This window comes from Tamandua tetradactyla, chromosome 7 (assembly GCF_023851605.1).
Source record: "Tamandua tetradactyla isolate mTamTet1 chromosome 7, mTamTet1.pri, whole genome shotgun sequence".
Classification (NCBI taxonomy): Eukaryota; Metazoa; Chordata; class Mammalia; order Pilosa; family Myrmecophagidae; genus Tamandua; species Tamandua tetradactyla.
In genome coordinates, this window is record NC_135333.1 from 12,314,701 (window position 1) to 12,338,371 (window position 23,671).

The following is a 23,671-nucleotide window of genomic DNA, read 5'->3' on the forward strand; positions in this document are numbered from 1 at the left end:
TTATATAAAAGCAGAGGAAAAGGATGATAAATAATTAATCACTCAATTACTTACGAAATTACAGTTGTGATGAGTGCTATGAAGGAGAATAATAAGGTATGAGGAATTTATACAGAAGGAAAATATGACGAAGGAGGAGGAGGCGACATTTGAGCCAAACACTGAAGGATAAATTGCAAATGACTCTATTAGCTATTTTCAAAATTCTTTACACCAAAAAAAACCAATGAATAAATAAAAACAAACAAAAAAAAACCACTGTTTACACTGGCAATTTTATTCTGCATGAGGGTTTTTTTTTAATTCTGAGGACTGCTGAATGTTAGAAACTACACTGTAAAAGAAAATAGATTTTATTTGCCCAAATGACTTCATCCAATTTTTCATGATCTTTTATGTTACCACATAGATCTGTAAATGCTGAAGAACTTGTAGCTTTTGCAGCAAGGGATGTAAATGCAGCAATGGTTGTGAACCAACAGTGCAAAGGCTGGCTCTAGTGAGGAATTCCAGGACATTAAAATTCACTACGTCAGCTGGGGAAACATTTTTAGGCAGGATTTTGAACATATCAAAATAAAAGCCTGTTTCGGGATCTCTCCATGTGTATACATGCAATGACAGAATCTGGGAGACTTCGGACTTTAGGGACCATTTACCCTGAACTTTCCAGCTGTCACATAAGGGTCTCAAAAAGGTTAAAGAGATTGCTCAGGTTGCCCAGCCAGCAAATGGCAAAGGCTGAAGGAGTTACACGTTGGAATGTGCTGAAATCCAACTGCAGGCAAGATAAAGCCTGTGGCAAAAATGTTTGGTAGAGGGAGAAGGTAAGGTCCATCAGGGAGCAGAAAATTGGCATGGAACCCTAAAGCCTGGGATAGAGTTTTTCTTGAGTTCATTATGCAAAAGCCCAGATTTCAGTGAAATTAAAAGTACAGGCAACTCTAATAGCTTTAACAAGCAATGGTGATTTGATTAACTAGGCACCCTGAGGGAATATATTCATTCTATTCGGCATGAGATTCTTTATTATAATTATTTCTTTTAATATTGTAGGAGATTGTGTTTCCGAACATGGTCACAATAATATTTCCTTTTCCATATTTTTCTACACCATGAGCTTTTCACTCTCCCGTCAAGAGGTGAACCTGCTCTCCTTGTATCTTATTAGAAGCCAACAAAATGTGGAAATGACACTGAGCAACTTCTGAGGCTCTGTCAGTAGGGCCCTGCAACTTCTGCCTGGTTCTCCCGGGACACTTGCTCTGGGGAGGCTACCCACCATGGAAGAAGATCAACCATCCTGAGACTGCCAGACTCAGGCAAGTTGGTGTTGATGCTCTTGCCCATAGTCCCAGGTCTATCTCCCATTTATCCCTGTCAAGGTGCCAAAAGTGTAAATAAAGAAGCCATTTTAGAAGTGGATCCCCGCAGCCACTGGAGTCTTTCTAGCTGAGGCCCCAGGAAGCACTGGGCATAAACAAGCCATTCCCACTGTGCTCTGTCTAAATTCCTAACTCACAGCTACTGTGAACATAACAAAATAGTATAAATAAAATAAAAGCCATTCAGTTTAGAGGAGTTTGTTACACAGAAATAAACTACTGGAACAAAATATATTTCTTTTGATAAGGGTAATTACAGTCACTGAGACCACTGAACAGATGAAAAACCCGAGTCACAGACAGATGAAGTCAGTTAGATCATAGAATCATAGCTAGAATTGTACAACCATAGCGATCAAGTGACCATCTAAAGTACAACAGAGGGCATGAGATCCAGAGAAAATGATTTGGATTAAGATTATACACTACATGTAGGCAGATCCAGAAAAATAATTTAGATTTCCTCAAGAGTACTAGAGTCCAGATCTCTTTCTAAAATTTGAGACCAAGTATCATGTAGTAAAAAGATCACAGGCTTTGTAATCAGACCTAGGCTGATTATATCCTTAGATAAATTTACTTAATCTCTCTTTGTCTCAGTGTCTTTATCTTTGAAATTGGAAGAATATAAAGAAAGGGCATTAGTGAAAAAACTGGTGAAATTTGAATAAAGTACACAGTTTAATGGAATTATACTAACATTAATTTCTTGGTTTCGATGTTTGAATTATGGTTATATAAAACTGTGGTCATATATGAACATTAGGGGAAGCTGGTTTGAGGAAAAATGGAACTCTCCTTACAATATTTGCAACTTTTTTTGGGGGGGGGGGGGTTGCATGGTCCAGGAATCGAACCTAGGTCTCCTGCATGCAAGGTGAGCGTTCTACCACTGAACCACCCATGCACCTTATTTGCAACTTTTCGTATATGTGAAATTCGAGCAAGATACAAAAGAAAAATAAAAAGAACAATATTATCTTGTTGGGCTTCTCTTTAGAAAAGTATCTGGAAAATGCAGAGCCTGGCACTTACAAAGCCTTCAAATACCATTTTCCTTAGCTAACCCCATCTCAACTCATGGAAAAAGCCAAAGCAGATGGTTCACTGACTTCTAGGTCAGTCCACTGTTCTTTGAAGTTGAGTCCTCAAATACTACAGCTACAGTCAAGTCACAACATGTCTTAGAAAATTAACTTAGGAAGCAGACGGTGGGAAACTTCCAACAGTAGTGAAATCTCTAAACCTTTTCTCTGACCTTTGAATTCTTGGCAACAATAAGGAACTATGTTCTACCCAAGAGTTCTCACACATGCAACTTCCATGTCTACTTGCTGTCATTCAGAGGTTAAACATCCTCCACACTATACAGTCATCTGATGCCATCTGTCTATAGCTGTGAGCTAGCTGTAAGCTCTCTAAAACCACCTTCCAAAGCTAAATGAGCTGCTTCAAATATTTGAAAAGTCAGAAATGGGATTGCACCAGAGATGGTTTAATAAAACATTTAAGGAGCTCTTTTCTAGTAGTATACTACCCCTCTTTCTTCTTTCTTCCTCCTCAGGGAAGCATGCATTTTAACGGTTTATCATCAGAATTGAACCTGACTAGCCTGGGAACTCTGCCATGTCATAATGGTGAGAGTGAAAAAGAAACTTCCAGAAAAACATCAGAACCATTTTAAAATAATTTTGCCAATGCAAATCTTGAAAACTTGGAAATACTCATAAAATTTATCTAAGAAATCATATAGTATCTGTCCTTTGGTGACTGACTTTTTTCACTTAGCATTATTTCCTCAAGGTTCATCCATGTTGTCATATGCTTTGGATCAACATTTCATCTTACTGTGGCATAACATTCCATTGTACGGATATACCATATTTTGTTTATCCACTCATCTGCTAACAGGCGCATGGATTATTTCCATCTCTTGGCAATTATGAATAGTGCCACTATGAATATCGGTGTGCAAATGTCTGTTCATGTCACTGCCCTAAGCTCTTCTGGGTATATACCAAATATTGGTATTACCAGGTCATAGGGCAACTCAAAATTTAGCTTTATGAGTAATTGTTAAGTTGTCTTCCACAGCACTTACACATTACACATTACCACCAATAGTGAATAAGTGTTACTGTTTCTCTGGAATATACAAAACAGAAACAGCTTTGGCTCCTACATTGAAATATACTGTACGTTGTTTTGTAATGTATTTCTGTGGATCTATAATAGGAAGCATATACCCTGTAAAGGTCAGTGCAAAGGACGGAATTCATAGTCAGAATTTTGGCTAGAGGATGACCCCATCTTCATCAGTTCAAAAAAACCAATATATATCAAAATATATTCAAGTTTATTTTTAACTATACTAGAATGTTTCTAATTTTAGGCTGAATTTCTACCTAGATTTCTTGACTTAACATTTTGGAAATTCATATTGAATGCAAGTCCATATCATCAGAAAACCCAACTAATTTGGAGGCACAGAAATTAATTTTTTAGAAATATCTTCTGAGTATGCCATCAAGCCCACATACACACAAATGGGCCCATCTTTGACCCTTAGAGCTATGTACTCTGAATGAATGACAAGTGTGACCCCAAGACTCATACAATGCCTGAGCATTTTCTACATCATTAAGTATAATTAAATTGTGTTTAATAAGGCTATAGGGTTAAATGTGGTTTGTTTTATTCTAAGCCTTCAAAATTATCATTAAGTATAATTAAATTGTATTTAATAAAGCTATAGGGTCAAATATGGTTTGTTTTATTCTAAGCCTTTAAAAGGATTTATTCTTGAGCTTGGATGGCAACCTCCCTATAAGCATGATACATAACCAGAGCTCACTATTCTCCACCCATATAGATAAATAGGTAGTTATACAAACATCATCCATTCTTGCTCATTTTCATTTCTTCAGTATGGGAGAGACATTTTGTTCTCTTCTATCTTTCTTTAATCAGTTTATTAGTTATGAAATTAGATCATACCTTATTTTCTCCCTAAGACAGATAAATAAATCTTAGTTATTTCTTAGAAATAGCTCTAAGAACCCTTATTCCTCAGCTTATACTCTAAACAGTCACCTGATCAGGCTGCTGTGCTCCATCTACCTCCCAGGATTAGCACGAAGAGAAATGTGATTATTCCACCACTGCAGCTCTAGAAAGTCATTAAGAGGAAGACAAATAATGATATCATCATAATGAATGTCTATTAGAATTCAAGGGGGTACTATTAATTGTGATCAAACAGCCTGTTATGCTTTACATCCTCGAAAGGGATAAATAAATGGATGCTCCTTCATCTTGCAAAATGAAAAACTACTGGTGATTTGGCCTTGGGGGCATTTATGTCATCCACTTGCCCAGTCATATATTTTAAGAACAAATCAATAAACTGGAGTCATTTCAGAACTAGTCTCATCAAAGGAAACCGGAAACAAGTTTTGACCTGAGGAAAAAAAAGATGAATTGTAGAGAATTTAAGGAGTGGTAGATTTCTAGGCTAGTCACTGGGTACTAACAAGACAGGGTACTAACCAATAATAAATAAAAGTATTAATGGTCAGAATTAAAAATTGAAAAGCTAAGGAGACGAAACTTTAGCTTTCCTGATGGAGCACAGCGAGGTGCACAGACCCACGCGGAGATAGCCAACGTGCCTGTTTGCTTCCTTAGACTGCCGCCCCAGCCCCCCTGAAGACACAAACAGCACCCCAGGACGACTGCCCTACCACATAGGGTGAGCCGGGCTCATTTCCGTCCTTCTTCCAGCTCTTTTCTCTCCTGTGTCGTATTGGCTCCTAGTCCTACCGGTTACTGTTGAAACTCTGCCTCACTTTCTGAGGGCTGCCGTAACCAATTACCACAAAACGGGTGACTTAAAATAACAGAAATATATTCTCTCACAGTTCTGAAGACCGGAAGTGAGAAATTAAGGAAGGCCATGTTCCCTCTGAGAGCTTTCGGGAAGACTCCTTCCTTTTCTCTTCCAGCTTCCGGTGGTCTCAGGGGCTCCTTGGCTTTGGTTGCATCACTCAGTCTCAGGCTTCGTCCTCATAGGGCCTTTCTCCCTTTGTGTCTCCTCTGTGTCTTTATGTCCAAGCCTCCTTATAAGGATACTAGTCAGTGGATTTAGGACCCATCCTCATTTAGTCTGACCTCAACTTTGCTTGATTACTTCTGCTAGGGCCCTACTTCCGAATAAGGTCACATTCACAGGTAAGGGAGTTAGGATCTTAACAAGTCTTTGGTAGATATACCTAAACCCTCAATAATTATTATTCGATATTATATCACTTTCATCAAAATCTGCATTTCTGATACTAAGATATTTCCTACTGCTAATAGTACTACTACTAATAATAATAATAATATGCAAATCCTTAAGTGATACGAACTTAGAACAGGAGCCGTCCTAAACACATTATATGTGCCTACGCATTTAATCCTCCCAGTGACTCCATGAAATAAGGTCTATTATCATCCCATTTTATGATGAGGAAACAGGCTTTTTAGCAACACCCATTTGGGATCTTTATCATTTCTTCCCTGAAAAAGTGCAACAAGCTCCTAACAGATCTCTTTGCTGGGACAGATCACCTCCAAATCCACTCTCCACAAAACTGTCTGAATTCTGTTTCTGAAAGGGAAATGTGATCATGGCCAATGCCAATTGCAAGTCTTCAATGGTTCTCTACAATATTATCCTGTAAGGGCACACATCAAAAACACTTGGGAACACTTATAACACATGCCTATATACACAGAATGTCAGGAGTGGACTCTGAATATGTGTATACTCAGAAGTCCCTAAGGTTTTTGATTTGAAATCTCTAATTCAGATCATTGTTTTTGCTTATTTTTTTTGAAGAACTTTATTGAGGTATCATTTACATTCTATAAAATACCCATTTTAAGTGTACAATTTAATGATCTTTAATAAATTTACATAGTTGTATGACCATCACCACAATCCAGTTTTAGAACATTTCAATAAACCCTAAAATATTTCTCATGAACATGTGACGTCAACCCTGCTTCCAATCCTCAGCCCCAGGAAACCGCAATCTGATTCCTGTCTCTATAAATCTGTCTATTCTGTACATTCCATATATATAGAATACTACAATATTTAAGTATGCTTCTTTCATTAAATATAATGGTCTAGGGCGGGCAATGGTGGCTCAGTGGCAGAGTTCTTGCTTGCCATGCCAGAGACCCAGGTTCGGTTCCTGGAGCCTGCCCATGTCAAAAAATATATATATAATGCTCTACAGGTTAATTCATGCTGGAGCTTGTATCACTACTTTGTTCCTTTTCATTGCTGAATGATATTCCATTGTATGCATATATGTTCCATTAGCACTGAACTTTTGGCAGTACCTTGAAAACACGATGAATGACTCTTGCTTATATTTCACTTATATCTCAAATCTCTGTTTATGCATTACTTCATCATAGAAGCCTTTACTAATTTCTCTCAACTTGCCCTACCAGGCACCTTCCATTGTGAAATGCACACACACGTGCACATGAGTTCCTCTTACGTGCTTCCAAGGTTCTAAAAATAGAAATATATATAGCATTGCTTTTTCTATATTGCATTCTAATTAAAATTTTTTACATACCTCTTGAGAAAGTGAGTCACCAAGTATAGCAAAGCCTACTAGCTCAAAATTCATTTTGTTTTTCCAAAGTAAAAGAACCTCAAGGTTGTTACTAGGAACATAGACAAATTAAAGACCAGATTTCTTTGACTTCCTTCCACAATGTTCTGGCCAATAAGAGCAACGGTTCCTGAGGTAGCTTCCAGAGACCTTCCCTAAAAATAGCCAGCATGTATCCTCTCTCTTTTCCTTTTTATCTCTTCCTCCCTAGAATTTAGACCTAATCGCTAAAGCTGGAGCAGCCATCCTGTTCCACTGGTGACCTCGGGAATGGAGGCCCACATTTCAAAGTAACAACAGAAAAGAGCCAGCATCTCCACATAGCACCTTTCAATGCCTACTTCTGGGCATGAGAAAGACATAAATTACCCCTGATTTAAACTATGTTTCCTTGGATCTATGTTATCTATTGCCAAAATTATTCCAAAGAAATATACCACATCTATTGCACGCTCAGGACTTTGGTGCGGAACCTGACACATAATTGGTGCTTAATTGATTTTTGCTGATTTATTGCAAAGGGGACACAAAAGTGAAAAAAAGAATGCGAATGCTTCATGAGATAATTTCTAATCATATTTTGTTCCATACAGTCATCAAGTCTATTTACAAGGTAGCAAAATCATAAAGTTTAAATATATGATACAATTTTAATATATATTATAAGTATACAATTTGGTCTTCAGAGACCTGTCGGATTTTTTAATCAAGTTTCTGTTCTAATTCATTTATCATAATATTAATAAACTGTTTGGTTTTTCTGTGTAGCAGGAAAAAAAAAGCAAATATATTCAATGAGCCCATGGATATTCAAGAGACAGAAGAGCTATAATTGAATATAATAATAGATCTCACAAAATCATAGAACTGGTAGTGACAATAGGGTTCAAGTTGCTAAACAATTTGATTCCACAGATGAAAAAACTAGGTTCAAAGATGTACCAGGGCTAATTTCAGGTCACACAAATATTGAATGAGAGCTGATGTCAGAACCCAAATAATTTGACTTCCAATTTGGTCCTTTTTGAATCAGTTAGGGTCCTTTTGAGTATACAAAGTAGACTGACTAGCCAAGCAAAAGAATACATATTTTTAAAATGTGGGAATTAACAGGATCTAAGGCTTGAATCAATAGGAACCAGGCAACACTCAAAGGTTTCCATGGCAATTAATGCCATGTGGTTCCTGCTGATGCAGGCAATGGAATGAATGAATAAACCCCAACAATGTTTACTGTACTTTGTTTAATCTGATTGTGGTTGTTTCTCTCCTTCTTCCCTACTAGCCGAATCTCTTCCCAGGAGAGTGGTTAAGAATGCCAAGTATCAATTTTCCTTGTTTTTCTAGACCCAGTATAGGGAAATGAAACATGTGAAGAAAATGAAAGTACTTTGAGAAGTGTTTTGCCCTTGATGGAGAGACAGAGAGGGGAAAAGGGGGTGAGATGGAGAAGGGAGGGAGGGAGGAAGGGAAAGCGTGAGACATACACAGAGAGAGAGAGAGATCATTTTCTGGCTTCCATGGCTCCCCCTTGCTTTTTATTTCATGCATATGTTCCGTGAGAACATATGAGGTCTGCAGTGGGGGTGGCCATTTTGTGATAAAAAAAATTGATAATGAAAACCCAACCCTCTAAGGATAGTTCAAGACAAAGTTATAAAGTGCCTGAGTTCTCTATGCCATTCCTGAAACAATGAACCCCTCCCCTAGAACTGTCCCTCCAGATCTCTTGTTATGTGGAATAATATTGCTTAATAACTGCAAATTGGCTGCAAGTTGGCTCATCTCCTGATTTAAAGCATCCTAACTGACCAATATGCTCAGGATTCTAAGTCCATGGAAGGAGGGTCTGTTGACCAAGTTTGGATTCTGGATCAGCTTCTGGGTGGAAATGGGACAGTGAGAGGAAAGAGCCAATGGAAGGAGCCTCTGGAACCCTCCAGCTTTATTAGTATTAAGCGATTCACCTTGATTTGCTGTCCCACTGATGCACTGTTGGGAAAGGAAAAGCAGGCTGAGTAGCCCAAAACAACAAATGCCCCTAACATATTTAAATTTGATTTTGCTGGCATTTTAGAAACATAATTGAATGCATAGCTATTATAAAGCAGGTTGGCTGGTGTATGAATGCACGCATGTAAGCAGGAAATGTACATAGTATTGTATACAGGTACACATGTAAAAGCTGAGAAAGGAACCAGTCACCTTATATTTTAATCCTGAAACTGATATCAAGTGAAATGCATTCAGAAAATTATGTAACAGGCTATTTTACAATTCATAATTTATATTTTTATCAATGCTTAGAGCTCTAACTTTGAAGCAGAGCTATAAATATTGAATAATCCAGTTAAATCTTCCATAGATGCTAATCTCCTTGTTAACACCTTAGAGTTTGACCTTAAGGATTTCAGCACACCCAACACAAGTGTACAATGGTCTTTACTTCTTGATTTTACAATTCTAATCTACAGATACATTGGTTATAGACAAAGAAGGCCTCTTATTAAATGGTGCACATTATCTGCAATCAAGCCACAGCGAGGGCAAACTCATGCTGAGCATGGTTTGATCTGAAAGAATTTGACGTTTTAGGACCAGACTCCAAATAGAAGGTTCCAGCATTATTTTCACACTCAAGTTTCAATCATCAAAGAAGCAATATGAGTTTGGTTTGAATTTGCAGTAAAACTCAAGTATAGGTTTGGACAGAGATGAAATTTACAGGAAGAAAATTCCATAGCTCAAGGGCTCAACATAATTTTAGGATCCAAAAAATTCACCCAGCCTTTAATATATATAAATTCCAGGAGTAAAGCCTATGCTCTGCCAATGTCACAAAGTGAAACTCCTCTTTTCTACCAAGAGCTCTGCTTTGCTCATTTTAATTCATCATGGAGCATTTTCCTGTACAAAGCAGGAGGAGGAAAATGTACACCCAGTGCTGTCAATGGTCTTGAGAGAAAGTGATATAAGTACACAGACAAGTCGTGGGTCAAAGCTGACTGGGTAACCATAAAGAGGAACGGAAAGAAAATTTGAGGAAAAAGTTAGTCTATGACCCAATCATAAAGACCCCAAAAAAGAAACTTGATTTTTTTTTTTTGCTATATTCCTAACCATTCAAGAAATAGCATTAGTTCTGGATCACAGAATTCTTAATTCAGGATTAGAATATTTAATTGCAATTAATTAAAAATCAGACAGTATAATTAAGGGAAAAAAGTAAAATCTAGAGTCTCAGCTCCTATCCACCCTTGTACAGATTAATTATAATGAAAATGGCATAAGCCTGGCAAATGGTATGTTCTGCCTAGTTGAGGGCCTTGTGACATAACTATACATCATATAGCCTATACATTTTAAACTCCACCTACAAAATCTCTAGAGGGTCAAATTATATTTAAGAAGTACATTTCATATACTTTTTTTCTAATACAAACTACAGAAACTGAGATTCCATCAAATCTTCTCTGTAGGAGTGAATACATAGAAGATAAATTAAGAAACACTTATTGAAAAACTCCAATTATTAAAAAAAAAAGTTGATAAAACACTCTTTTGGGTATTCAATGGAGGTTCTACCAGGAGACGCAAGGAGTGCATGGCCAGTCAACTACAGAAGTTCCACTGTTTGATGCACTGCTTCTCTGAATATTTTCTTTGGGAAAAGGACAATATAAGAGAAAGCCCCCAGGCCGCCCAGACATCCCTATTCAAGTATAATTTGGCTCAAGAAAGATGTCTAGAATCCTCTGGGAAGGAAAGGTTTTTCTTGGGCCCCTTGGATAATTCTAACCAGCTTGGTCATGATCAAATTTACGAGGGGCTCTGCAATATCCTGAAATAATTAGTTTCTCTGTTATGAGCTTAAATCTCCAAGCCTGGCAGCAGGAGGATAACGCACTTCCTCTCCCACAGATACTAGGCTCTTCTCTCATCGCAGCATCCCTGGGAGAAACTTTATCTTCATCCAACATGCATCGAGCACCTCCTCTGGGCCAGACTCCAGTGCAGGAGGAGAAGCGTGGCGCACAGAGCACTTAATAACTCAATGCAACGACCTTGCAGTGCAGGGACCCTGGAAACAGGTGGAAGTGGTGCCTCCGTTAGAGTTGGACTTAAGTAACTGATAAGTTTAATGGAGCTAGGAATTTTTTCTTTAAACAAACAACAAGCAAACAAATACATATATATATATATATACACACACACACACACACACATATGTATCAAAACCTATTAGATTCAAACTATACTGCTGCTTCTAGGGTAATAACCATGTAAAAGAGTAGACCTCATAGAAACATCAGTCTCTTAAATGTATATTTGATGTGTGCATGTGTCTGTATGGTGTGTATGTGCCTATATACATATATGTATATATATATGTATATACATAATGTGTGTATGCTTTATATAATTTTGATATTAAAACATAGGTAAGATGCTATTATTTGGAAGCAAAAATTCAGGTAAACAAATTACGGCCATGAACCCTGAGCCATTTCTGTTCTCATTAAGTAGTCTTCTGAGGACTTGTGCTGGCCTCCTGGGTTTCAGGAAAACGTGACATCAAAATACCTCTAGGTTCCTTCCGACAGCCGCCATCATTTCTTCGTCTTCATCACAGGTAGTCCATTCTACTACCGCAGGAGGCCAGAGCTAATTAAGAGGACAGCCTCAGCTTACCACTCCAATTCTTCTAATCAAACAGAAAAGTCTGCTGCTTCCCTCCATTTCTCTCCTAAGACCCCCTGCTTCTCCCTAGGGATGAGGACAGAAGAGACTTGGGGCCTTAGGACACATTTATCCAATAGGTGGGTAAATAGGACTATTATTCAAGTATAATAAACAGTCCTTCTGTTTCTAAATGAGAGTTGTTGTTTCTATAAACACTGCTAGCAACTCCTTACCAAATGAATTTGGCTCACAATTTCTTGAGGCACAAACTGTTCAGTGCCGTTTTCATCTTAACGTTCCATGGATATAAAGGTAGCACCTATCTGTGCAGCTGTTCCCCTTCAAAGGTGGCTGCATTTCCCTTAGCCCCTCTGGCTCCTGGAAGTGCTTGGCAACTTCAGGAAATAGCAGCTAGGGCTGCACAGTCATTACAGAAGCACATCCAGGGGCCCGGTGTCCTTATCGAGGTTCTCACCCTTACAGTGTGCAGGAGCTGTATAAGATTCCAACATGCTCCATGTTTCCACCATGACCGAGATGCTGGGGCAAAAGTATGCCCACGCCTGTGTCTATCTGCACACCTCTGCTGGCATATTCCTATGAGGCCGACTCTTTTTTGTGGTTACCACTTGGTAATCAGCACCCTAGGGTGCATCGTCTACATTTTGTTCTCACAAGTAGTGGTAAATTTACTTCTTAAAACGTCTTTTCTGAAAATTTGTACTATTTTTTGCTACTTCCATTTTCTCTCTCTGTTTTTCTTTTCTTTACTCCTCTCCCACTCCCCAACCTTGATTTCTCTTTTTATACTAAGAACATTTAATCATAAGCCTGTATCTAGAATCTGTAATGAAGGGGCAGAGTTGAGAAGCATCAGCTGAATTGTTGAACACTTCCACTAAGCATAATTCCACTCTGACACCCCCTCTCTTTCCACAGTCAATAAGTTGCTAAGAATTAGGGATTCTTCCTTCTTCTATACATTTGGCTACACAGATGTATAAAAATATAAGTATGTATTCACATACATATACACATATGTACGTGTGTGTGTGTGTGTGTGTGTGTGTGTGTGTGTATAATCACACTAATATGTCATAACCTAAGGATTCAGATCTGGATAAGCCTAGTTTCCTGAATATTGCCTTTGGTGAAATAATCATAGAAGAATTTATTCTTTGCTCTCAGTTATAATTTGGCCTTGAGATGACTTGTTGTGTCTTTATAATTTGGAGTCAATACTTATTTTTCTAAACAATATAAATAAATTTTCCCAAATCATATGCAATGTCAAACTCAGAATACTATTAGAGGTAAAACAGCTGGATTCTCTTCTTTGACCAATAAAAATATAAAATATTCCTAATATTTAGAGAAATAACATTTTTCTTATTCACCCTCAACCACGGCCAATCCTGACACCATGTATATGCTCTATTATTTTTTATTAGCATTAATGTTACCATAGCTCCTTTCCACTCACTGACTCCTTCCACTGTTTGGTACCTGTTACGAATGTTCAAAGTACTGGAGATGCAGCAATGGACAAAATATTGAAGGTTTTGGAGTTTACTTTAATTGGGGGAGACATAATAAATAATAATGATTTTAGATTAGGTGGTGAAGTAAAAAGCTCTCTGAGGAGATGACACTTGAGCTAAGACCCTAATGACAAGATTCCAGCCATGCAAGAAGAAATCTGGGCAGAAGCAGCAGATGCAAACATCCTAAGGCAAGGAAGATTTGACTTGTTTGAAAAATAGAAAAAGAGGCTAAGGAAGCATAACAAACAATGAGGAGAGAGGGGGCTGCCTAAGAAGGTAAGGGCCAGATCATGTAAGATTTTGCAGACCCCAGAAAGGGGTCTGGTAAGTGGCAGTAGGAACTCATTTCTTTTAGCAGGAAAGTGACATGATTGATTTTTATTTTTAAAAGATCATCTGGCTTCTAGGGGTAGAATAATGGAAGCAAAGAGACCAGTCAGAGGGTTATTACTGTAATAGCAGTGCCATTTGACCAGGCAGAGAGGGAGAAAAATGAATGGATCGGGGATATATTTTGGAGACGGGGCCAATAAAACTACAATTAATAACTTGAGAGGAGAGAGGAAGGGGATGATGAAGAAAAGGGATGAAACAAGGAGCATCAACAGGTTTCTACTTGAGCAATGAAGTCGTTGATAACTGCCATTTAATGAGATTGAGTGGAAAGGGACAGGAGACATTTGGAGGAGAAAAGGGAATTAGGAAACCCTGCTTTGGCCAAATTATGTTTGCGATGCCAATTTTTTAAACATACAAATAGAAATGAATGAAGACAATCACTTCTTTTTAATGAGAAGGCAAGACCCTAAACACCCTGTCATGTTGGAGCAAACAGCAAAGAAATTGTCTTTTATAAGAAGTAAACACTTTGACTTTGCCTTAACTCTGAATAAGTTATTATCCAGAGAACATTTTCTCGGATGGACCTTGAGATATGCAAAACTACAGCAACTAGAGCTTTTTCTGGGTACGGAGGTGTCAGAAGCTAAAAATAAGAGAGCACAACAATGTAAAAGAACTCTTGGTGATGAGCAGTGTTGAGTGTCTTCAGATTGTTTCCTTTAAAGCAAAATTCTCTTTCCAAAATTAGATTCAGACTAACCTATAAAGGTATATGCTATTTTTTTCTTAGAAAATATGTCAGTGTATGTGGTGATGGGGTATGGGCAAAGATTCAGTAGGCTTTCTTGGAGGAGATGAGAAATTGATATCTCAAAATTGCAAGGAAGGATATGTAGGTCAGAGTCTACTTGAAAGTGAGCTATGACTAAAAAGTAATGGAACCTGGTAAGGTTACTTATCATTTCCACTTTCCTGTTTCCTAAACAATAATACAGACAGACAACTATACTGATGCCTCACTATGGTGCATGATTGTGTGTCTGAAATCCTAGTATCAGACCATGCCCCTATAGGTAGAAAGTGAGAGTTCTTCTGAAGGAAGTAGATATTCTCACTACCATACGCCAATTGAAAATCCATTCCAGTATCTATACAAGGTTTGGGCAAGCAGGTATTATACACTAGAAGGAACATAGATGAGAAGAAAAAAAAACATTTCTCCTTGCTCAAAGACTTGTAGAAGGCCTGGCTCTTAGTTTTGGGTGAATTAATTTGTGCAGACAAGCAGTTCTTTTGAGATATGTAAGCTGGCTTCTGCAACAGAATTTTAGGCTAAAAGCTAGGGGTCTGAGCATGCTGACTTCAATAGTGGCTGTAACTAGTTCTCTGTTGTTTTTTTACTTGTTATTCCTAAATACATTGTAATCTCGTAGACTGATCTCTGTTGGTACTTAGAGAATTAGTATTAACATCTCTTGGATGACAGAGGAAGGCAGCAGCGGCCCAGCGGGGGTCATTCCAAAAAATGAAAGCCAGCTCTTGGAAAGAACTGAGATGACTGGCTGGCTGAGAAACACAGCAGTAACCAGAAGGAATTTGTATAATAGAAGCCATTACTGCTTGATTCCCAGAACTATATGGGAAAGAGGACCTGGCAAAAGATTAACAATATTGCACTCAAGCAGGAGAGGCTGGAGCAACTGTGAATTTGATCTTTAAAAGAAAATGTGTTCTGATTTTGTAGCCACAGGCTGGACATACCTGTAGTATTTGCCTGTCTCATTTAACTAGGCTGTAAGCACTTCAGAAACAAAGACCAAACATGTACCAGAGACTTAAATACTAGTTCTGAATGAAAGAAAGGAGATGACCTTAAATTAAACCTTCTGATGCAAGTGTCTCCTTTTATTTTAAAACAGTACCAAGTTATCTTCCTGAGTTTTTATATCAGCGACGTCCAAAGCTGTTAATATTATGAGGTAACTGCTTTTAAATGAGCGTGGGATTGTAACAGTAGAAAGACAGGGATTCTGTGTGCACATATTCTTTACCCATTTACCAGTCGATGGATACTTGCATTGTTTCCACCTTCTGGCAATTATGAATAATGCTGCTATGAACATCAGTGTGAAAATATCTGTTCTAGTTCCTGCTCTTTTAATTTTTCTGAGTATTTACCTAGAAGTGGGATGGCTGCATCACATGGTAATTCTGTACTTAACTTTCTGAGGAACTGCCAAACTGTCTTCCACAGTTGCTGCACCACTTTACATTCCTACCAGGAATTACTGGGTGTTCTCCACATCCTCTCCAACACTTATAATAATTTTCCAGTTTTTAATCATAGTCCTTCTAGTGGGTGTGATGAATTGACTTTTATTATTATGATTTTATCCTCTTTAACTCTGTTAATCCTTCTCTTGCAGTTACTTTAGTATTTATACAGTCACACCTTACTTATGCTTAGCATTGGAAATGATTCATCGATTTCCACAAATTTACTTTCAGTTTGTGTGTGCCTTCATATTTAAGACATTATGTGATTGGGTCTTATTTTTTTGATACACTCTACCTCTGCCTCTTAGATAAAATGTTTTGTCCATTTACATTTAACAAAATTATTGATATGGTTGTGTTTAAGTCTTCCATCTTGCTATTTGTTTATTCTTTGGCCCCTCTGAATTTTTCAGTTAGGTTATTGTATTTTTCAGTTCTAGGACTTTCATTTGTTCTTTTTCAGATCTTTCATATCTTTCCTGAAATTTCCCATCTCTTTATATTTTATCCATTTTTTCCTACAGACATTTTATACATATTTACCAGAGGTAAAAGTCTTGACTGCTAATCTTGACATCTAGGTTGTTTTGGAGTCTGTATCTATTGATAGATTTTGATCTTGACTATGGATCACAATTTCCTGTTTCTTTCCATATTTAATAAATTTGTAGATGATACATTCTGGAGACCCTAAATTTTTTTTCTTCTTCTGATATGGAACTTTTGGTTTAGGCTTTGTTATGGCAGATTTATTTCAGTTATCCCCTTACTCCTCAAATTCCTTAGACCTGGGACATAATCTTTATTCTTAAGGTGTGTCCATTGTATGATTTCAAAGTAACGGCTACAGTGCTTACAAATCTCTATTTCCTCAGAGGTCAAACACAAAATTTTGTCTCCCTTGCAGTGGCAGTTGTTGAAATCTCTGTTCTTTTACCTTACAGTTATGCTTCCCTTGGGCATCCTTGAATCTCTCCCAACATTGTACAGATTGTAACTTCTACACACAGATTTTAGGGCAGTTTAAAAGCAAACTTGGAGATCGTTCCTTCTATGGCACCTTCCTTTCCTGAATTTCCTATCTCAATATCTAACCACTCCGGTCATCTAGTATGTCATCCTCTGACTCCTCAGGCCAAGACTGCCCTTTTCTGCCTGAGTTCTATCTGTCTCTGCACTGAATGAATAGGAGGTATCATCAAAAGCAAAGTCATAAAAATGTGGCCCCCACCCAGTAGGCAACTCTTTTCTCTCAGGTACTTCCTGCTTTAGGTTTCTCAAAGTCCCTTAAAAGCTTGACCTTTCTAGTTTGTTTAGAGTTTAAATCTGTTATTGGCAGAGTGGTTAGTCAAAAACTAGCTTCTCTCCGTTATCACAAGCAATCATACAACAGTAATAAAATGTTAAGTAATCATGTAATTTCATAAAATTGAAATTAACATTAATTAACAGATCAATAATTTCTAAAAAAGACTGTGTTCTATTTATCTCCACAAAACTACTGGTTTATCAACCAAATTTCTAACTACCATTTTGGCTTCCATTTGGTGTATAATTCACCAGGAATGTCCAAGAAAACTTTGACCCCTTGAGGCCAAAAGATACATACAATCTCTCGACATCAAGAAACTTAGGAAGCACGTGCATGCACGTACACAGTAAAACACACACATATACTCAATCGCTTTCAGAGAAAACATGATGACCTTGGGGTACTGCCAACAAATAAATCTGTTTCAGGTAAAACTAACTCTGGAATAAACAAAGTCTGTAGTCAGCTAAAAGTGCAAATGTTGGGACAAAGATTATCATATACAGAGCGTTTTTTTTTTCAAGAAAAAATATATAATTTTAGAAATAAATAATTGGAAGTCAGCAGTACCATGGGGCAGAAAGACCACCAATACTGATATGATGGAAGTGAAAAAACATAAAGAAAAAAATAGCAGAATAAAGAACACTGCTGAAACATCAAGGGGAAGAGATGTGTGGAGGCTAAAAACTAATCACCAGTTCAGTATTGTAATGCTTGAAGAAGATTGTGCTGGTTTGAAAGGATGTATGTCCCCTAGAAAAGCCATGTTCTAATCTAAATCCCATTTCATAAAGGCAGAATAATCCCTATTCAATATTATATATTTGAAACTGTAATCAGATCATCTCGCTGGAGATGTGAGTTAATCAAGAGTGGCTGATAAACTGGATTAGGTGACAGCATGTCTCCACCCATTTGGGTGGGTCTTGATAAGTTTCTGGAGTCCTATAAAAGAAACATTTTGGAGAATGAAGGAGATTCAGAGACAGCAGAGAATGCTGCAGCACCATGAAGTAGAGACTCCATCAGCCAGTGCTTTGGAGATAAAGAAGGAAAATGCCTCCCAGGGAGCTTCATGAAACAGGAAGCCAGGAGAAGCTAGCAGATGACGCTGTGTTTGCCATGTGCCCTTCCAGATGAGAGAGGAACCCTGACCATGTTCACCATGTGCCCTTCCAGCCAAGAGAGAAACTGTGACTGTGTTCACCATGTGCCTTCTCAATAGAGAGAAACCCTGAACTTCACTGGCCTTCTTGAACCAAGGTATCTTTCCCTGGATGTATACCTTTGATTGGACATTTCTATAGACTTGTTTTAATTGGGACGTTTTCTTGGCCTTAGAGCTATAAACTAGCAACTTATTAAATTCCCCTTTTTAAAAGCCATTCCGTTTCTGGTATACTGCATTCCAGCAGCTAGCAAACTAGGACAGATTTTGGTACCAGGAGTGGGGTGCTGCTGTGGTTTGCAAATACCAGATATGTTGGAATGGTTTTTTGGACTGATAAGGGGAAGATTTTGGAGGAAGTGTGAAGAGAGTGATGGAGAAGTCCTGGAGTGCTTGAAGAGACTGCTGGTGTAAATGGAACCATTGCCAATCTGGACAAAAGAGGACACAAAGGGACAAATTGGAGTTTGCAGAGTGAGAACCATGGAAACTCAGGTCTGAAGCCAAGAAACTTCGGGCAGGAGAGTGGACCCACCCATATACATGGAGAGGATGAGTTTACCCTGAGGGCCAAGGATGAGTCTCCCATCTTGTTGCAGTGGAAGAGACATGCAGCCTCAGGCCTTGGAGAAGGAAGAGCATGCTCCTTGGGGACTGGGGAGAGCCTGGCTGCCACTACATGGAGGGGTTGAGTGTGTGTGCCAGAAATGGCAGAGAGCCCAGGCATGGCCACAATGCCTGGAGAGAGTGGGGCTGAGAAAAAGGTGGTCTCTTCTATGCTCCCCGAGGTTGATATGGAAAGAAGCGGGCCACTGCATAGGCCCTCGGAAAGGGTGGGACTGCCACTTTCTAACGCTGAAGGATAAATGACTTTCAGACTTTGAAATCCAATGGTCTTTGTCCTGCAGGTTATCCTTCCAATTTCTCCCTATGGAAATGAAAACCTGTATCCTGTGACTGTCCCTCCTTTTCATATTGGCACAAGATAACTTGTTTTTTGAGATTCATAGGTCCACAGCCAGAAGAGAATTTGTGCCACTTTAATATCTTTAAGGTCATGCATATAGTTGCCAAGCTGACAAGCGGTGGATATGTGGTAGTTAGGTTCAGTTGTCAACTTGGCCAGGTGAATGTGCTTAGTTCTGTTGCTGGGGACATGAGCCAATGGTACATGAACCTCATCTGTTACTGACTATATCTGCAGTCTGCTAGGAGGCATGCCTACTGCAATGAATGATGTTTGACTTAATTGGCTGGTGCTTAAATGAGAGAGTGCAACGTAGCACAGCTGAAGCAGCTCAGCATACCTCATCTCAGCACTCACAGCTCAGCCCAGGCCTTTGGAGATGCAGAAAAGAATTACCCCGGGGAAAGTTGTTGGAACCCAGAGGCCTGTAAAGAAGGCCAGCAGATATCTCCCTGTGCCTTCCCATGTAAGACATAACCTCAGTCGAAAAGTTAGCTGCCTTTCCTCTGAAGAACAAATGAAATAAATCCCCTTTTATTAAAAGCCAATCCATCTGTGGTGTGTTGCATTCCAGCAGCTAGTAAACTAGAACAAAGATAAAATAGAAAACTGTACTATACATATTTGTTTTGAGTTGGAATTTAATTTCTAAATAAAACCATGGCCAAAAGCTAGAGGCAAGTCAGTAGTTCCCTACACCAATGAGAGATACTACAAGTACTCTAACCTCAAAAGTTCATTTCAGGATAGGGGTACGATGGTCTGAGTACATTTGTTATATAGAGGAGTACATTTAGTAGCCCCACCAACCAGAGCTGCATTTATACATATAGCTGTATTTTGGTATAGAACAGGGAAGAATAGTCATAAGCCCTTCTTGAATTATAATAAAAAAGACAGATCACAGTCAAGTGTATTCTATGTAAGTCAGGGAAATACCTGATGAAGTAATAACATGCATACATAGACCAGTAGGTTTATAAAGCATTTTGATACCTTATTTCCTATGACACTCATAATAATCCTATTAAATAGATGGAGCAAGTCCAATTACTAAATGAAAATCCTGAGCCTAATGGAGTATGTGGCTTTTCTATGGTTGCTGAAATATTGAGGCCAGTGCTGAATAGGAATCTATCAGGTCTCATTCACCACACCATATTTAATTTTTAATCCAAAACAATTAAAAGAGTTCTAGAACCTAATTCATACCTAACCAAAATCCCCAGCCATTCAGAATTATTATTTCTCTGTTAGTTCTGGATAATATAATCTTATCCTAATATTACATATTTACCATTTTAAAACATCTCCCTTCCTATTATTTTACTTATACTGACCCATGAGGTTAACAAATCAAGTATAATCATTTCTATTTTGAAGATGAAGAAAATCATAATAGAGAAATGTAAATGATTGGCTTAAAATCACACTGTTTTAGAAAATTAGGAATTAGGATCTAAAATCAATAGACCCCATTTTAGGATTGCTACAGGCCTAAATTTAAGATTATAACAACAGAAAAATAAATTATGAGGTTTTGTGTTGATTAACAAATATTTACGGAGACGTTTCTTTCACACTTAGCCATTACGGTATTATGAAACCTTAGGTCAACTTAATGTAAAGATCACATTCCCCTAAACAGAACCCCATGCGGTCACAGCCTAACCACTTTGTGACTAGGAAGCTTATCCTACTCCTCTTTGATTTTCCTCCAGCCCCTATTAGCGAGCCCCTTACTGGAAATTAGACCAAGACAATAATCTATCAAAATGGTGTTGTGGAATTTATATCACCTGGGAAATTTTTGAAATTGTTTACCAGAGTCAGTATCAATAAATGAATTCCACTACATAGTTATTTCAAAGCAATGTCTAAATAGAATACAAACTAATGTTTGGCCATCTCAGCTCTAATATCTGAGTTTATAAGAGGAGTTTTTATAAGCATTAACAGTTTTCAGAAACCCTGACAACTCTGACAATCTTATTTATGACAATTTTAAAGAAGTAAAAATTAAATAGAAAAGGTATCAAGGCAAAGGAGGCTTTGAAAATTCACAAGTTAGCATCAAAAATGTAACATTTCTTAAGTCAAAGAAAAAAGGAATTATCTTTATAAAGTCTAAATTTTAAAAAACATTTTCCAAGAAGTTTTTAAAAGAGTTCATCTAGAACAACTGTGTGGAAGACATCTGTTACAGGCCATACATCATATACAACTCAGGAATCGGTGGAAGGGCTGAGATTGAGGCATTGAACTGTAAGTAAAGCCCTCAAACTTTGGAACCTGGGACCCCTCCCCCACTGGCATGGCAGGCTCAGTGGGAGACACTTCCCCTTGGGAAAAAAGAAGCAGTCTTTGCTAGGAGCAAGGGAGGGCAGGCAGCCAAGCTCCAACTGCAGTTTTAATTAACAATTTTGGACTGCTGAATGCAAACTCCAAGCACACATAAACTAAAAGCAAGCAGAAAAGGAATCCTGAGGTCTCTCCCAGCAGAGAAGAAGTGGTGCTGATGGAAAAATAAGCAAACAACAGAAACAAAAACAAAAAAGAAACAAGACTTTAGGAGTTGGCTGAGTTCAGAATACTGGAAAAAGGCTGTGCCCAAGAAAAGGGGCACACAGAGCCAGGTACCAGCTCTGGCTCTTGACAGGCAAAACTTTGGAGGCTGGGGACTGGCTCTGAAAAGGATTTTTATTTTCATTTTTACTTTTCCTTTTTTAAACTATTCTAAGGAGCTCATTAAAGAAAGCCTCAAGCATTTTCCTTGTCCTTGGTCAAGGACCAAGGTAGAGCTAAGATAGGTCTGAGAGACAACGTAACAAATCAAGGGAAGGAGCTAATTCCCTAAAGTACTTATGTTTCCCAAGTAAAGGGGATGGAGTCCAGCTCAAGTGGCTGCCCTCGTTCAGAAATACAGATGCCAGGGGATAAGCCTAAGCCCAGCTTCTATCTCAGCCTCACCCCTGTCTCAACCAGACCCCCGGCAGGTACAGGGTCTGCTTAGAATTAAAGGCACCGCATCATTTTTACACCAGAGGGGAGCTGCAGACTGACAAGCACCACTTGCTGGGAAGGATAGGAAAAGTACAGAGTCTAGAGACCTCATAGGAATCTCAGACAACCTGCTGGGTCTCATCCTCAGGGAAATTTGATACTAATTTCACCCTCCTCCTGAGACTTAAGTCTGTCTTGTCTGGGAAAATCTAATTGGGATCAATTATATCCGGAGAGACGCTCCTCAAAAAAATGTTCCATATAAGCAGGGCAAGAAATAGAAAAACAAGAGCTGAAAAATTCTGTCCAGTTAAAGAGAAGCTATGTTAGAGGTTTAGAATAAGTTTAAATGAATGCCAAAGAAAAGACAGACAACAAAGCAAACCAATAAGATAATCCTAGGTAAAAGAGTGAAAACAATTTCTGGAATAAACTAATCAAGGAAATCAGATACGATTCATTTCAGGAAAATCAAAGATATGGACCAGTCAATGTAACAAACTTTCACTTGAAATGAGATACAGAAGCAGAAACAACTAATTACCATTCAAACAAACATGCTAAATCAAATCAATGAGCTGAGGCAAGATACAGCAAAACTGATAAAGGATATAAAGAAAACACTGGGCAGCCATAAAGAAGACCACAAAAACTTGAAAAGAATGGCACAACATATGGGAATGAAAAGCACAAAGAAGAGTTGAAAAACATAATGGAAACTTACAACAGCAAATATAAAGAGGCAGAAGAAAGGATTAATGAACTAAAAGGACAGGACACTTGATATCCTATGCACAAAAGAAAAGATAGGGAAAAGAATGGAAAAATATGAGCAGGGTCTCAGGGAATTAAATGACAACATGAAGTGCACAAATATATGTGTTATGTGTGTGATGGGTGTCCCAGAGGGAGAAGAAAAGGGAAAAGGGGCAGAAAGAATAATTGAGGAAATAATCACTGAAAATTTCCCATCTCATAAAAGACATAAAATTTCAGATCCAAGAAGCCCAGCATACCGCAAACAGAACAGATATACATAGACCTACACCAAGACACTTAATCAGATTGTTAAACGTCAAAGACAAAGGGAGAATTCTGAAAGCATCAAAAGAAAGCAACTCATCTAATATAAGGTATAGATTTCTCAAGAGAAACCATGGGGGCGAGAAGGCAGTGGTATGATATATTTAAGATACTAAAAATAAGAAAAACTGCCATCCAAGAATTCTATACCCAGCAAAACTGACCTTCAAAAATGAGGTGAAATTTAAAATACTTTCAGACAGTCACTGAGAGAGTTTGTGAATAA

At 38.2% G+C, this 23,671-nt stretch overlaps 1 protein-coding gene and 1 non-coding gene across 2 annotated transcripts in view; both read right to left on the reverse strand.

The window, feature by feature from the left end:
* RGS7 (regulator of G protein signaling 7) overlaps positions 1-23,671 on the reverse strand; it is a 532,876-nt gene that overhangs the window by 392,042 nt on the left and 117,163 nt on the right. The gene's annotated exons all lie outside the window — the stretch shown is intronic.
* TRNAA-UGC (transfer RNA alanine (anticodon UGC)) lies at positions 2,222-2,292 on the reverse strand. Its single transcript has one exon. It is a non-coding gene; the product is annotated as a tRNA-Ala (tRNA).